At 43.3% G+C, this 17,359-nt stretch overlaps 1 protein-coding gene and 1 non-coding gene across 2 annotated transcripts in view; one reads left to right on the top strand and one right to left on the bottom strand.

Moving 5' to 3' along the window:
• ITGA9 (integrin subunit alpha 9) overlaps positions 1 to 17,359 on the bottom strand; it is a 288,361-nt gene that overhangs the window by 175,678 nt on the left and 95,324 nt on the right. The window lies entirely within an intron of this gene.
• Positions 7,515 to 7,617, top strand: LOC129338097 (U6 spliceosomal RNA). The gene has a single exon (XR_008597884.1). It is a non-coding gene; the product is annotated as a U6 spliceosomal RNA (small nuclear RNA).

A 17,359-nucleotide genomic window follows, 5' to 3' on the forward strand; every position in this document is an offset into this window, starting at 1 on the left:
GAGCTATTTTTCATAAGATTACGACAATGCTGTAAATATCCTAGCAAAGAACTGCATCTGACAATCTTATTTCAGAAATCACCTGAGCTGGTTGATCATGTAAGTGGCCTCCTCAAATGAGAAATGTAATTGTGGTTGGAAAGGACTCACAGGTTAGCAGGTGCTCCTAAACTGGAAATTGTACAACAATGTCTTCAAACTGTGTGCCTAGGAAACTTGGAGCCTCTGGGGTATTGCCCCTCTAATTGGGGAACTAAAAGTACCCCAGTGAGAAGGGCAATATTAGCGGACATAGTTTGTTCCAGTCTTCCCCTGCTGCCAGTGGTGGGAGACTCTTGGAAACATGACCTAAAAGGAGGTGTAACATGCCTGCTGTCGCCTTGCAATAACCTGCTAATTTCCTCCAGAATCATCTGTAATGTACAGAAATTCCATAGACAACACACAATTGTTCTTTGGCATGCATATTGAGGGAGGAAGGGCTCCTCAAACTTGCCTACACTGGAATGATGCATAACTGTTCACCTCCAGCCATGCATTTAATTAGGGTCCAGGCAAACTGTTTTCCATGTTGAAGTCTGCATGAGGAAGAGCAAATAAGCAAATCACACAGAGAGACCCTGGTCTTTGCGTAGCACTATATGGGCTGGGAAGAGGATTGATAGAAGGGATTCTGAGGGCCAAGCTACACATGACGAATGACACTAGAACGGCAAGTGGATTGAGTGGAGGGCAAGTGAACAGGGAGAAATACACTTGCCATTCAAGTGTCATTCGTCATGTGTAGCTTGGCCCTGAGTCAGTTTAGTAGCTCAGTCAGACTGAGGAGTTTTCCTGAATTGGCCCATATGGACCAACAGTTCAAGGACTATTCAAGTTCTTAAATACAGGCTTGCCAGACGCCCACTTATGGCAAGCAATATCCTTGCAATCTGAGGGCCAAGCTACACATGACGAATGACACTTGAACGGCAAGTGGATTGAGTGGAGGGCAAGTGAACAGGGAGAAATACACTTGCTGTTCAAGTGTCATTCGTCATGTGTAGCTTGGCCCTGGGCCTCTGTCTGCTAATCACCAACTGATTAGCAGGAGGAGGCAGGCACATGAAATTGGGGGGGGGGGGGCTGTCGCTTCCAGCAAATGATGTCACTTCTGGCTGCTGGTCCCAGTGGGGCGATGCCAAGCAAGGATGACTCCCACAGCACAACCCTTAGCCAGGATGCCCTTTCATGTCTTGCTTTCAATGTAAATCGCTTGCACATGGTGTACCTCAAGGTGTCATGTGCTTCGCCCAAGCAGAATTGGCATTTTTCTTGTCCGTCCAACTGGGCCATCTTCATTTTGCAATGGGAACACTTCTTCAACACCATGGATCCAAAGGCTGCAGTCCAAAGAGGAGAGCTGGAAATATCCTTCTTCAGTAGCAGCATAAGAACAACTGCAGGAAGGGGTTGCTCACCTACCCTTTTATACCCACACTGTGGGGCGGGGGTGGGGAGTATGAGAAAAAGACGGGTGGGCATCTCTCATGTCTAAGAGCTTTTGGAACTTCCATGGCTGGTGTGTACATGCACAGTTCTCATGTGGGAATGCACAGAAACCACAATGATGGACTCAAATATGAGCCTTGAGGAACTTTTATACACTTACTTCTAATATCAAGGATTTGGGTGGGGGGAATAAGAATTTAATTTTCAAGGGGCCATTGCAAGCACACACCTTAAAAGGGAGGTGCTTTGAGGGTTGTCAACTTCCAAGCAGGGCCTGAGGTTCTCCTGGGCTTACTCTGTAGACCGGAGATCCATCTCCCTGGAGAGGGAGGACGATATGGGCGTCACATCCCCATCACACTTCCTTACCAAACTCCACCTTCCCCAGGAATTTCCCATTCTGCAAATGGCAACTACAGGTGCTTTTCAATGACAATGGAAGTGAAAATGAAACAAAAGATCGCTTTTAGCTGGGATCTACAGTTAATTTTTTAAAAAATCTGAATTGGGCTGCTGACTCTTGAAAACAGAATAGATAAGTATAACACAGGCATGAGAAAATAAGCTCTGGCAACAAACATCATGGCAGCTGAACCAAGATATTCCTTTCAAGAAGTAACTGTATAAAACACAGTGCTCCTGAGTACACCCGCTAACATAACACCCCCCCCCCCAAATCTGAATGATGTGCTCTAAACAAAATTTTCTGTCTGATGAGCATCTTACTGGGAACCTACTAGCCTCCCTTGCACAACACACTGTGTGTCACATCATATCATAGATGTAGAAAAGAACAATTCAGATGCCTCATTAAATCATCAAACACAATATGTGTGGGGTGGAAGAAATGAGTGTTCCCAAAATACTAGGAAAAATAACATGAGCCATTGCAAATATTTAAATTGGTTATGTAAAAACACAAAAATAGATCTCCGCATTCCTCTCAGTTCCTAAAAGAACAAATAAAAAACAGCAGCCCTTCATCTACTCTTTTAAGAACTAGTGTTGCTTGTGGTGTCAAAGCAGCTTTTAAAATGCAAGGCGTCCACTCTCTTGGAATGCGTTCCAGTGAATTTTGGCAGGCCTAAGCAAGGAAACAGCAGTGAAGCAAAAGACATGGGCACTGGCGTTCTTTTTGTTACATAACCTGCCCCTTGTCAGAGGTTACAGCAGTTCCATAAATTACGTAACACTTTCCTAAAACCCACCCACTTTCCTGTTCTACTTTTCCTGTTCCTGTATTGTATGCAATCCCCCCTCCCTCAGAGATCCCAGTCTCTAGTTCACATCTACAGCCTGTTTTATATTAAGTGGGTTACCACCTTTTTTCTGGCAGGATGCCTGTGCCTTTAATCATCACATGGAAAGAATCGTCTGTCGGGGCTTTTAAAGGGACATGCACCCATCTCCAGACAATGGCCTGACAACTCTCAATAGTGCTGTGCACAAAGAAATCGTTGGAAGCAATATGAGTCCTGGATTCCAGGTCATTTCTGACCAGCAAGTTGCCGCAGCTACTAAAAGGAGAGACTGACTGTTTATAGTTGAGATTTGCACTTTACAGTTAAATAAAACACTCCAACAAAATCAGGCTGGCCAGTATTAAAGGCATAAAGAGAGACGACACAGACCCTTGGTCTGATCCAGCAAGGCAATTGTGATGGTCCTTTGGGAAGAGTGAAAGGCTTTTCCATACAGTTTATCATCTGTAAAGCTGGAGTCATTCAGGTACAATGACAGACGCAGCATTTCACAGGAGACACAAGCCATGTAACCAACTTTTAATTTTAATTTATCAGACTGCTGTATTCCAAGACATGAAATTGTTTCTTTCAATGGCTCTTTTCCAGAATTCAGAACACTGCCCGATGACCCACTAAACAAGGCTCGTAATAGAATACTTTATCACAGCTGGAAAGCACCTGTTTTCATTCACTTTTAAAACCATTCCTTTTAAGGGAAAAAAATACTACGTAAACCTTTACAGCCTTACAATATTTTGTTCTAGTCACTTGGATGTGTTCTCATGGAAGACAGACTAGAAATGAAGATTTTTAAGACAGATTATCATAGCAGGACTATGGTTCGTATTTGCATCATTCATTTCCCCTCTGCAGTTTCACAAGTCAAAGCCAACCCACCCAATCCTGTGCTGTTGAGCCATCACAGGAAAATAAGATGAGTCTCCGTTTACAGAAACACGGGAGGGGGCTGTTAAACCACCCCTCCCTCCAGTCCCAGGCCAGTCTCTCACATGGCTTCTATTGACATTTTAAAAATGGAACTGCAAGGGACTGAAAAGAATTTCAACAGCCAGAGGATTTCAGTGCCATTCCAAGTCATTTCCCACTCCTCGTGAGTAGCAGATTAATTAAGAATGGTATATATAGGCAATTTTGCCTAATTTACATAATTTAAGCCCTTACTTTGATAGCCCAGGCAAGCTATATCCTTTTTATTTAATATGACAATTTTTATTTTATTGATAAATTTAAAATCCCATCAAAATGGGGGAGGGGGAGAAAAGAAAAAGAAAAATCAGAAATACAGAAGGAGAAAGAGAAAAAAGAATAAAAAGAAAAGAGAATAGAAACGAAAGAAAAATGATACATATATAAGAAATCATTTTCACTTTTCTCTATGATACCTATAATATCCTTACAAACATTATACTTGCAGTCTTAATGCCTTGAAAATTTACCTTTTCTATATTATTCCCCTTTTATTTAATTTTCCCCAATTTTGTCTCGCTTTGACAACACGTATACTAAAAGTGGAACAATACAGAGAAGGATGGTTGTTGTGGGTTTTCCGGGCTGTATTGCCGTGGTCTTGGCATTGTAGTTCCTGACGTTTCGCCAGCAGCTGTGGCTGGCATCTTCAGAGGTGTAGCACCAAAAGACAGAGATCTCTCAGTGTCACAGTGTGGAAAAGATGTAGGTCATTTGTATCTACTCAGGAGGGGTGGGGTTGAGCTGAGTCATCCTGTAAGAGTTTCCCAGGGTGTGGAATGCTAATGGCGGGAGGCTTCACTGTATCCTGAGGAGGTTCTTTTGCATATGGATTGGTACTTGATGTGCTAATCTTCTCTGCAGGGCTATTGTCGGGGATAGAATGTTTTGTTAGCCTGGTGTTTTTCAGAACTGGAAACCATGCTCTGTTCATTCTTAAGGTTTCTTCTTTCCTGTTGAAGTTTTGCTTATGCTTGTGAATTTCAATGGCTTCCCTGTGCAGTCTGACAAAGTAGTTGGAAGTGTTGTCCAGTATTTTGGTGTCCTGGAATAAGATACTGTGCCCTGTTTGCGTTAGGCTATGTTCAGCCACTGCTGATTTTTCAGGTTGTCCAAGTCTGCAGTGTCTTTCATGTTCTTTTATTCTTGTCTGGATGCTACGCTTTGTGGTCCCGATGTAAACTTGTCCACAGCTGCAGCGTATACGGTATACTCCTGCAGAGGTGAGGGGGTCTCTACTGTCTTTTGCTGATCGTAGCATCTGTTGTATTTTTCGGGTGGGTCTGAATACTGCTTGAAGGTTATGCTTTTTCATAAGCTTTCCCATCTGATCAGTAATTCCTTTGATATATGGCAAAAACACTTTTCCTGTAGGAGACTGTTTTTCCTTGGTTGTTTGATTCATCCTGGGTTTGATTGCTCTTCGGATTTCATTTCTGGAGTAGCCATTTGCCTGAAGTGCGTGGTTTAGATGATTAATTTCCTCATTGAGGAAGTGCGGCTCACATATCCGTCTTGCACGATCCACTAATGTTTTCATTATGCCTCTTTTCTGTTGGGGGTGGTGATTGGAGTTTTTGCGTAAGTACCGATCAGTGTGAGTTGGTTTCCTGTAGACCTTGTGACCTAACTGAAAGTTTGCTTTGCGGATGACCAAGGTATCCAGGAATGGGAGTTTTCCCTCGATTTCTTTCTCCATTGTGAATTGTATGTTTAGGTGGATGTTGTTGAGATGATTCAAAAACCCCATCAATTCTTCCTCCCCATAGCTCCAAATGATAAATGTATCATCCACAAACCGGAACCATACACTAGGTTTGTGGGGTGCTGATTCTAGAGCTGTTTTTTCAAAATGTTCCATGTAGAAGTTTGCTATAACTGGGCTGAGTGGGCTCCCCATGGCCACCCCATCCATCTGTTCATAGAATTCGTTGTCCCATTGGAAGTAACTGGTTGTCAGACAATGGTGGAATAAGGCTGTTACATCCTCTGGGAAAATCTGATTAATAAGTGCAATAGTGTCTTTTACTGGGACCTTGGTAAACAGGGATACAACATCAAAACTGACAAGTATGTCTTGTGGATTGAGTTTCAGAGAACTGATTTTGTTGATGAAATTTGCTGAATCTTTGATGTAAGACGAGGTTTTCCCGATGTGGTCCTGCAGGAGATCTGCCAGATGTCTAGCTAATTCATATGTCGGTGAACCAATGGCACTCACAATGGGTCGGAGTGGGACTGAATCCTTATGTATTTTGGGGAGTCCATATAGTCTAGGTGGCTGTGCTTCAGTCTTGCATAGTTTTCTGTGCGTGTCGGGATGTAGTGAGGAATTCTTGATCAGCGCTTTTGTTAGCCTGGTGATTTTGCAAGTGGGATCTCGTTTTAGTTTTTTGTAGGTGGAGGGGTCCAGGAGTTCCTTAATCTTCTTTTTGTATTCCTCTGTTTTCATGATCACTGTAGCATTGCCTTTATCAGCTTGTAGAATGATGATGTCTGGATCTGCATTGAGGGTCTTGATGGCATTTCTCTCCTTGCGTGTTATATTGCTGGTGGGAAGCTTTGCCTTTCGTAGAATCCTGGCTGTCTCTCCTCTTATTTCCTCAGCTTCCTCTTCAGGTAGATGACGAATGGCAGCTTCTACATTTGCAATGATGTCTTCCACAGGAATTCTGGTGGGGGTGACTGCAAAGTTTCCTCCCTTTGCCAAGATGAAAAAGCATAACCTTCAAGCAGTATTCAGACCCACCCGAAAAATACAACAGATGCTACGATCAGCAAAAGACAGTAGAGACCCCCTCACCTCTGCAGGAGTATACCGTATACCCTGCAGCTGTGGACAAGTTTACATCGGGACCACAAAGCGTAGTTATCTCTGAACATTCGGATAAGAAAAAATTAGAGAAACTGCTGTCAAACTCCGATTTTACTGTATTACACCAGATAGCGAAATTTTGTGCTCTGGTCGTTAAAGCCCATTAGAGCCTAGGCCTCCATTTCAGTTGCTTGCTTAGAACTATGCTGACTTCCTGGTTTTTACAAATTTTGATAGATATTAGGAAATTATGTTTTTAAATTGTATATACTTATATGCTTCATGTTTCAAATGGTTGTAAAATGTGCACTTAAATTTTATGGTTAACGTACTGGCCAAGTGCTGTAATAATAAATTACTTACTTACTCACAAAGCGTAGCATCCAGTCAAGAATAAAAGAACATGAAAGACACTGCAGACTTGGACAACCTGAAAAATCAGCAGTGGCTGAACATAGCCTAACGCAAACAGGGCACAGTATCTTATTCCAGGACACCAAAATACTGGACAACACTTCCAACTACTTTGTCAGACTGCACAGGGAAGCCATTGAAATTCACAAGCATAAGCAAAACTTCAACAGGAAAGAAGAAACCTTAAGAATGAACAGAGCATGGTTTCCAGTTCTGAAAAACACCAGGCTAACAAAACATTCTATCCCCGACAATAGCCCTGCAGAGAAGATTAGCACATCAAGTACCAATCCATATGCAAAAGAACCTCCTCAGGATACAGTGAAGCCTCCCGCCATTAGCATTCCACACCCTGGGAAACTCTTACAGGATGACTCAGCTCAACCCCACCCCTCCTGAGTAGATACAAATGACCTACATCTTTTCCACACTGTGACACTGAGAGATCTCTGTCTTTTGGTGCTACACCTCTGAAGATGCCAGCCACAGCTGCTGGCGAAACGTCAGGAACTACAATGCCAAGACCACGGCAATACAGCCCGGAAAACCCACAACAACCATCGTTCTCCGGCCGTGAAAGCCTTCGACAATACATCAATACAGAGAAGATTAGTATGGCCCCTGTGCAAGTTTGACCTGGTCAGATCTCAGAAGCTAAGCATGGTTAACCGTGGTTAATAATTGGATGGAAGACCTCCAAGGAATACAAGGGTTGCTATGCAAAGGCAAGCAATGGCAAACTACTTCTGTTAGTCTCTTGCCTTGAAAACCCAACAGGGATCATCGTAAGTCAGCTATGGCTTAAGGGCACTTTCTACCACTACTACATAACTTATCTACATCTCAGACTTTTGCTTCTTCTGAGAGGCTCTAGTACAGAATTAAGTACAGAGAACACACAACTCTAGGGATTTTTACACAAAAAATTCAGTAAATCTGAACCAGGAATACTGAAGTAGAGAAAGAAATTCGATGTTCCATGAATATCAAATTGATTCTCTAGTTCAGTAATATCGCAGAAATTCGGTAAAATGTGGCCATTGTTTCCTACGGGAAACTAAATCCAGGGGCTATCCAATGGGTTGGGGGGGGGTCATTTTTCAACCAATCTTCACCAAATTTGCAGGGGATCTACTCCTGACAGTTTTCTAAAGACCCTCACCCCAAGTTTCAGGAAGATTGGGCCCCAGGAGCCAATTCTATGAGCCCCAGCCATGCCACTGTTTCCTATGGGGAAAAAATTCAAAGCTGACCCCTACTGCAGAAACACACTGGGGCAAAGCTGCCATGGCCAAGGCAGACTCCCAAATGCAAGCTGAGCTCATCTCAGAGAAAGCCCAAAAGAACTAAAGTGAAGCAAGGGGACCAACATAACACCAGAGAATCACATCCATTCCACCCAAGGGACACTCCTGCAACTTAGCCCAACAGAACCAGTGTCATTCACAGCAGCCCGGCACTGAGTTCAGCCAATGATGGAATGCCACAGAACAGAACCCTAACCCTAACCCATCCACAAGCACAAGCCATTCCTTTGCTTTCGTTTGCTTCTGTTGGATAAATGTTGCTGCCTCAAACATTTACTTCTAGGTTCCTTCAAGCAATCCTAAGAATCCTCATGGGCCTCCTTCTTTCCTTCCAGGAAATTTGCTGGGCTGAAGTCATGAACAAGTATTGCCAGTTCATTGGCTTACCTTTATTTACCTGCTTCTATCCAGTCTTTCTCCCAAAAAGGACCAAAGACAGATTGCAAACTAAAACCAGCAAGTAGCAAGCTTAAAAATCAAGATCGAAACGAAGGGAAACCCATTTAAAAAGCACACCACCACACATCCCGACTCAAGGCGCCCAGCCTGCACAATACAGGTCCAGTCACCCCACCTTTCATATAAATGCTTGCCTGAAGAGCTTGTTTTGCAAAAGCCATTAGTGTAGGAACTCTCCTTATGTGGACAAGCAAGCTGTTCCAACCTGTGGATGCCACAACTAGAAATGCTCTGGAATGAGTGGTGGATTATCTGTCCAGCCTCAAAAACAGGAATGTTCAAGAAATCCTGCCTGGATGAACAAAGCTGTCACAGGGCGGGGGGAGTGGAATACCAAAGGAGGTAGATTCTTTGCCTGGGAGGCCTGGACAATTTCCATTATAAATTTAGTCAAAATCATATGTATAATTTTATACAAATAAAATGCATTCAGAAAAGAAAAGAAAGTCTTACTAAACCTGATACTAATGCAGAACACGTATATCACACTGGAGTTTCATAGTTGGCATACCTTGAGACAAAGCATGCCAAATTCTTCCAACCAACAAAATGGAAAAGGAGTTAAATGGATCAGTTGAGGTACAACAGCAAACAAATAATAGCATTCTACTATTTGCCATTTGTTAGGAAATATCTTACCAGGGCCGTTTCCACACTACTTACCTTCATCCAGAACGCTGCGGAACATTGTGAAAAAAACGTGGAAGATAGCATCGTCTTGCGTGAGTTTTGCGCGAAGTCGCACAAAACTCGTGTGAGAAAACGCTATCTTCCGTGTTTTTTTCGCAACATTCCGCAGCGTTCCGGATGAAGGTAAGTAGTGTGGAAACAGCCACAGTTTGGCATTCCTCTCTCTCAGAACTGATACTAATATCCCTCTCTTCTAAAAGAAGCTCACTGCATTGTTCATGGCATTTACCAGTGAGGCAGATAGTTAGTGAAATGCCAAACACCACCAAGTGAACTTCATGGCCAAGCATGAATTCACCAACAATGTATATGCTACACCAAATTTTCTTTCTTTGGGGAAAGTATTTCCTTTTCATGCTTTCCCTTTAACTTAAGCTGGAAATAGATGGGAGTTTTTTCAGAGAACTGGTAATCAGTTTGAAAGAGAGAGTGCCGAGCTTGTATATCTGCTCCACTTTAGTCTCTTGATAAAACTGATTTTGCAGGTTTGTGGATTTCAATAACCTGCAATACCTATTTTAGACCAGAGCTAACAGTGGGACAAAAATAAATAAAAGCAACACTTATCTGGAATGACCTGCATTCAAAAAACAAAACTGAGTGCATGAAATGCATGACTCTTTACAGAAGCCTATAGACTTTTTTAGACTGTTAAGAAGTTACAACTTGGAATATAGCCAGTAACCACATCCTTTCCAAAACTAATTGTTTTCTTCTCAAGCATAGAAAAGAAAGCGCCGTTTGGCTGGAGGTGACTCTAACGTTTCCTGCAATACATTCTACTCATCCTCTCAAACGTACACAAAAAGGAATATGTGATAATTTTAGGCCATTTTGGACAGGAAAAGCGATCTGTTTGCGTGTGTATGGATGTCCAGGATCACCAGGCTCCCTTATATTCCCACAGCATTATAAACAGGAAAACCACTAACAACACAGGGCAGAAGGATGCCGCCAGGAGCTTAAGGGTTTCTCTCATCTCCACACAGAGCTTGTAGAACAAGTGTGCTCTCTGAGACTCGGTCAATCATTTCAGCGTTGTCAGAGCCATGGAAAATCCTTCCAGAGGATACCACATCAAGGCGAAGAGCTTAAAATGCTAACAAGCATTTGCTTCTTGCTTTACTTCATGGGATAATTCTCAGAAGAGGGTGTGTGTGAGAGAGAAAGAGGAAGACAGTGAGAAGTGACATTGATTTGATTGGTAAAAGGAGTGATAGTTAATGAGACCAAGAGCCCCCATGGATCCCCACACAGGTACTGTCTGCCCCCCCATAAGACCCCCATAATACACAATCTAATCATCATACAAAAGCATAATGTGTCCAGCTCCATGGGTCCCGTGGATGAAAATGGGGCCCCAAATTTTGTTCTCCTAGCCCAGCCCCTCAGTGACCCTGTTCTGAGGCATATTTTACCTCACATAGTCACATTTTACCTCACATAGGCACATTTTACCTCACATAGCCAGGCCTTCTGGGATTCATCACCAGCCTGCATGAACTGGTGTGGAAGTATCCTGGAGCCCCAAGAGGACATACCTTCTCTCAGAGAATCTTGCTTGAAATTATTGGATTTTTTTTAAAATCAGGGAGCTTCTGATAAGTTGTTGGGGAATCCCTAGAACACATTTTTAAAAACTACTAATTTCACTTGCATTTGGTCTAGAGGCAGCAAGTTTACCGCTGAATCAGTGGTTGGAGGAGGTTTACCCAACTGAGAATGAATTGTAATACAGCACATTTTATATTGTGGCTGACAGGTCTGGGGATTTTGTCAGAATTTGTCATCTCACAGTTGATGGGACCTACGGCCCATTTGAAAAAATTTTAAGATCCCTCTGGGTTAACTGATGTAACTGGATTCCAAGGTAACGTTGGCAGCTGTGTCTGAAATGTACACAGGTGTGCATTCCTTGCTACTTCATTTGGTAAAGGAAGCCGAAAAGCTTTTTCTCCTGACTGTATATTGCAATCACCACAGAAACTTTTGTAACCTTCAGGACTGGCTAGTGCAAACATCTTACCTATGAGACAGTCTCTACTAATCCAGAAGGGCTGCATTGACATCCTAGAATGGCTGCCTTGAGAAGGTCTTCTTAGACCAAAGACTCAAGGTATAAATAAGACTAGTTTACTTGAATAGTCCCCCCTTCCCAAAAAATTTGACTTACTAAACCAAAAGTTTCTCACAGCAGTTTACGTTAAAAGACAGTTCCTAGAAAGTTTGTACAAAATAAAGTAAAACCAAAAACAAGCAATTAACAACAAAATTCCACAAACCACAATAATAGCACCAATAACCAAATGCCCTCTTGGACATAAAAGGTTTAACAGGTTTTTTGAGATTCAGCAGGGAACTGGCCAAATTTATTTACTTTATTTATTTATTTACTTTATTTACCAACAGAACCTAAAATGGCTTGAATCATTCTCCTCACCTCCATTTTATCTTCACAACAACCCTATGAGGTTAGGCTGAGAATATGTGACTGACCCAAGATCACCCAGCAAGCTTCTGTGGCAGAATAGGGATTTGAGCCTGGATCTCTCGTTGGTATCTAGGGTGCTGCTAGACTCAAATCTGGCTGGTGTACTGCAGACCAACATGGCAACCGACTTGAAACAGTACACCACACTTGGCTTGCTTTTGACTTTCATTTTTTGAGGAGTTCTATAGTGACCAGAAAATTCATCAATAAGTTTCTAGAACCAAAAAGGCCTTGATTCTGAAACTACAGGTGGCAACCAGCAAATTTTTCATTGAGGATGTTTTGTTGGTTGAGTACTGGTGAATTTAATCCATGAACAGGGATTCGTTGTTAACTCCAGGTAGAGAAATTTCTGGAAATTTGGAGGTGGGGCCTGGAAAGAGCAGAGTCTGGGGAGGGGAAAGCACTCAGCAGGGATGTGATGCCATAGAATATACCTTCCAAAGCTGCCATTTTCTCCGGGAAAACTGATCACTGTATCTGGAGATCAGTTGTAATTCTGGGAGAACGCCAGATGCCACCTGGAAGTGGGCAACCCTATCAGTGAACAAAGCTAGCCTATTTACCATAAAATGAGGAAAGTTATAGGAACAGCATCATCATAACCAACAAGACAGGTGCTTGAGCTTTCTATACCCATCTCTCTTCATTTAAAGGGGGGAAAGCTACATTTTTGATCTGCCGTTATAAATTTGGGCTGCTAACATGAAGAGAATTCCACTGGCTCAAAGAGAGCAGAATCAAAATTTAAAAAGTAATCCCTCAGTCTTTCACTGTAACTGGCAGGAAGCCTCCAAGCACAGGCCAATTTGCTGTTGAACAAAATCTGCCTAATAAAGGGCATTTATATCCTTCAGTTACCTCCCCCTCACACACACATGCAACAAAGCCTGATGCATGGAGAGCGTTGCTTTTCATTATATATTTGGGACTGGGGAAGCTTTAAAATGCCAGAATATTTTACAGATGAAAAATGAAAATATTTGGATTGACTCACAGCAAAGGAAAGTCACAAGGCTTTGTTTTTCATGGTTCTTGAGAGCACTTTTATTTTTAGCAAAATGGATGTATCTTAATCAAGTCATATTAGACAACAACAACCTCAAATAATACTTGGCTACAACAGGGGCCACGCTAGGTACAAATGTCTCATGGCTGTTAAATAAAACCTAACCAGTCAGTCAGCCAGAAAATAATCTCTTCTTCGCAATCTCTGTCACACCCACTATTCTGCATTTCTCTCTCTCCCTCATGACACCTTCTTGCCTCTTGCTCTTTTTCTCATGTCTTCCTGCCTCCACAATCCATGTACTGTTTGTGGTAAGACTTCAACACACACAAGATATAGGAGGGAGAGGGACATATTGCCCACAATGTGGAGAACCACATTGTCTTCCCATGGCCAAAGCTATAATTTACATGATATCCTATGAACATCTCTCGGTATTCAACTACAGCATTACATATTTCCTGTCAGCGAAAAGATGCAACCAAACTTCTGCAGAAACCACCACCACAGGCCCACAGCCCAACGAGTATCTTTCTAAGTAGGTTAATTCTTAAACCAATCGTGGTTTTGTTTTCAGAGGATTCTTTTTAACGAGCAATTCATTTCCTTCATTAAAAACTAATGGGCCTTTTAGATATAATTGTAGAGGATTAATCTTTGAAGAATTTGGCAAGCTCCTACTTTAAATGTATTAAATAAGAATAAAAAAGGCACGTATTTGCAAGACTAACTTGATTAATCTCACTCCCCAGCAACAAATGAGCTTGAATGCTGAGCCATTTCATTAATTAAGGATCATGTCAAGGAAGAAAAAACACACACCCACACTCAAAAGTACCATATTCCATGTTGTAAAGTCCACTCCTAAAACTCCCTCTATCCATAAAAAATAATTTCACCGTGCTGTTATGCTATGATGTAACAAAGAATTCTCTACTACTGAGACAAGCTTTTAAACTCCTTCAGCCAAAACCTAAATTTGCAAGGCAATAACTTAAGAGTCCTCAAAAGCTAGAAAGAGCAGCAAGCATGCTGATTTTTAAAAATTAACACAATCATTTGTGTTTAATATTTCACAAAGATCCTAGAAAGAGCCACTACAGTGCAGTGGTTAAAATGTTGGACTAGGACCTGGAAAACCCAGGTTTGAATCCCTTTTCTGCCATAGAAGCTCGCCAGGTGACCCTGAGCCAGACACATTCTCTCAAGCCTACCTCACAAGGTATTGTGAGGATAAAATGGAGGACTGTGACCTGCTTTAGATCCCCACTGGGGAGAAAGACAAGGAATAAATAAATAAATAAACAAACAAACAAACAAACAAAAAATAAAAAATAAAAAAATAAAAATAAGAGGGAAATACTTTTGATTGTTCCATGAGTTAAAGAAATATGGAAATCTCAGTGCCTCATGAAAAATCCGTAGGATGGGGAAAGAATTAAATCCATACAATTTAGCCCATCTGACGCAGCTTCTGTGCCCTCAAAAAATCGAATAGCTAATGACGTGGGGAAGACACACCAGCATACAAACTTCCAGGATATAGCCAAACTGTTTTGCTATAAAAAGGGATCCATCTAGAAACTATTAGTCAAGTCTCAGACCAGCTTGACATACTGAAAAACAGTCAAGCGGAGTTCAGAAGCTGGTGTGAAACAGTTCTCTTTCTTCAACACACACCTCATTTGCAAAAACAAGACTCTCTGTAGCCTCACTGCTCTAAACCAAATTACGAGATCTAATACTGCCATTATAGATCTTTCCACTTGTATGCTGGATGCAGCCCACCATTAGAATGGATGTATTTCGTGAGAATTGTACCATGCAGGGAAGGGTTGATACTGAATTCAGCTTTCCGAGAACCTCAGTTTTCATTTTAAAAGGAATCTGCCAAACCTTAATGTTGCAAAGACAAGTTTAAAGATGTGTGGGTGGTGCTTCTGGGGCCACTCTCCCCATGATTAGGGAACACCAGAATAAAGTATTCAAAACTAGCAAATAAAAATAAATTTACCTAACTGGTCTAGGCCACAGTATATTGTTTTTCTGGCACTGGCTCTGGGTTGCTTTGGAATAGTATCTATGGGGTCAGAAAAGAGATAATACACCTTCCTGCTGTTACGTCACAAATGAACAGTATATGATTGGATACCATGAAGGGCCAGCAGAACAGTTTAAACATGGGCACAATTACTTCCATTTGTTTTCAACTGTGGCAAAGGAAAAGTAACACAGCATGATGGGAGCAACAGGGTAAATGCATATGGGGTAGCATTAAGGCTGAAAAGAATTAAAAGGGCGGGGAGAGCTTTGCTGGAAGAGATCAAAATTTAATTTCACCTAGTGTGCTGTTTCCACCAGCAGCCTCTTAGGTTCATAAGAAGTCAACAAGCAGCAAAAGACAGTTGCCTTCCAGAAACTCGTATTTACAACTGGGGACCCACAAGGACTTGTGGGGAATCTCATCTTCTTATCATTTGGGTTTTTTATCCCCCTCCCCCCATGTGAGGGTTTTTTTTAAATTTCAGATTTTTCTGCAAAGCTGGGGCATTTTTCAGGTGTGTAGGAAGATCTGTTTTGTTCTTTTGTGGCTCCAATCTCCAGATTTAAATATCCTCAGATCTTTGCCACTGGGTTATTAGTATATAAGATTAGTCTGCTGCCTCCTTACTTCCATCCAGCCATTATGGCTAATAACTGTTGATAGATCTATCCTGCTCCCAACTGTATATAATACCCCTTTAAAGTCACTGCCACATCTTGCGGCAACCCAAGATAAGGGCACCTCCAGATCACACTTTTCAGCAGAGGCATGAACTGATCTTCACGTGCTCCCCACAGTCAGATGGCAGCTGAGGGGAACTGAGGCGAGAGATAAATGGGCTCAGAATGGCACTGTGGGGGGGGGGGAGAAAGGCTCCTGCCTTCCCACGTAACTCACTCTTCTCATGTGAAAACTGTGCAGCTAGGAGTTATTTTACCACTTTTGCTGCTCTACAGATGCTACAGGTAGAACCAGGGCCGGATCTAGGGTTGCTGGTGCCCGGCGGCAACCCTAGTGCGACTCTTTGCGCACGTGCACTGCAGTGCGCGTGCGCACTCCCGGTGCTGCATGCTGACATCATTTTGATGACATCATCATGCAGGGCAGAGCGGCAGCGTGCGAGGCTGGGAAGCCGCCCGTGCCATTCGCCTCCCCGCAGGTGAATGGCGCGGGTGGCCTCGCAGCCCCCAGCACTGCCTTTTGCCTGTCCTGCAGGACAGGGGGTGCGCGGCAAGCCGGCCACCCCCTGTCCCGCGGGATGGGCGAAAGGCAGCGCGGGGGGCTGCGAGGCCGCCCGCACCATTCGCCTGCCCTGCAGAACTGGGGGCAGCCGGCTGTCCCCGGTCCTGCAGGGCAGGCGAATGGCACGGGGGGGGGGGTGCACTGCCTTTTGCCTGCCCTGCAGGACAGGGAGTGGGCGGCAAGCTGACCGCCCCCTGTCCTGAGGGGTGGGCGAAAGGCAGCGCGGGGGGCTGCAAGGCTGCCCGCGCTGCCACCTGCGCGTTCTGGCAGCTGCTCCCGGCGCCGCCTCCCTGGCAGTGCCAGGGGCAGACTACCCCCCCGCCCCCCCTCGATCCGGCCCTGGGTAGAACAGCAAAATTGGCAAAGAGAGCTGCTGTAGCATAGTGGTTAAGTGCCTGGGCTTTGAATCAGCAATCTGCTAGTTCGACTCCCACAATTGCCATGAGCTCTGCAGGTAGCCTTGGGTAAGCCACTCTTCTCAGCCCCAACACCCCAGCTGCATTGTGGGGATAATAATAACACTGACTTTGTTCATTACTCTGAGTGCAGCACTAATCTGTCCAGAAAAACAGTATATAAGCACACTGTTATTATTGTCGTCATTATTATTGAAATAATTCCTCTGTGTGGTTTTCATGTGAGAAAAGTACATTCAGAGGGGGGGCAGGATCTTTCCTCTCCCAGAGCACTGTTCTGAGCCCTTCTGGGCACTCTCTCTCTTTTTTTAAGAAGCAATTCCCTGCAGCTACCATGTGACTGCAGGGAGTATGTTGAAAGAAGCGCATGGCTATGCAGGAAAATATTGTCTAGAGGCACCTGAAGTAGAGCCTATTCAAGTGTTCACTCAATGTAGAGAAGGGTTGATCAGAAGTGCACTCACTGGTCCTAATGCCAAGATGTTTTTATGGATTGTGTGTGTGTGTGTGTGTGTGCGCGCGCGCGCACGCGCACGCACACACACACACACACACACATCCTGTGCACCTGATCCAGTACCCTGGGCGATGGAAGGTATGGGATTGCCAATACAGGAATCTATGTTGGTGGGCTTGATATACCCATGGGCAGTGAATGTGTGGAATTTGGAACAGGGATAGAAGTGGCCACTCCCATGCAGGCAGGAAATTAATCAAGCCTGTAATAAGAATTTTAAAAAACTACTCTCT

Source organism: Eublepharis macularius, chromosome 11 (assembly GCF_028583425.1).
Source record: "Eublepharis macularius isolate TG4126 chromosome 11, MPM_Emac_v1.0, whole genome shotgun sequence".
NCBI classification, from domain to species: Eukaryota; Metazoa; Chordata; class Lepidosauria; order Squamata; family Eublepharidae; genus Eublepharis; species Eublepharis macularius.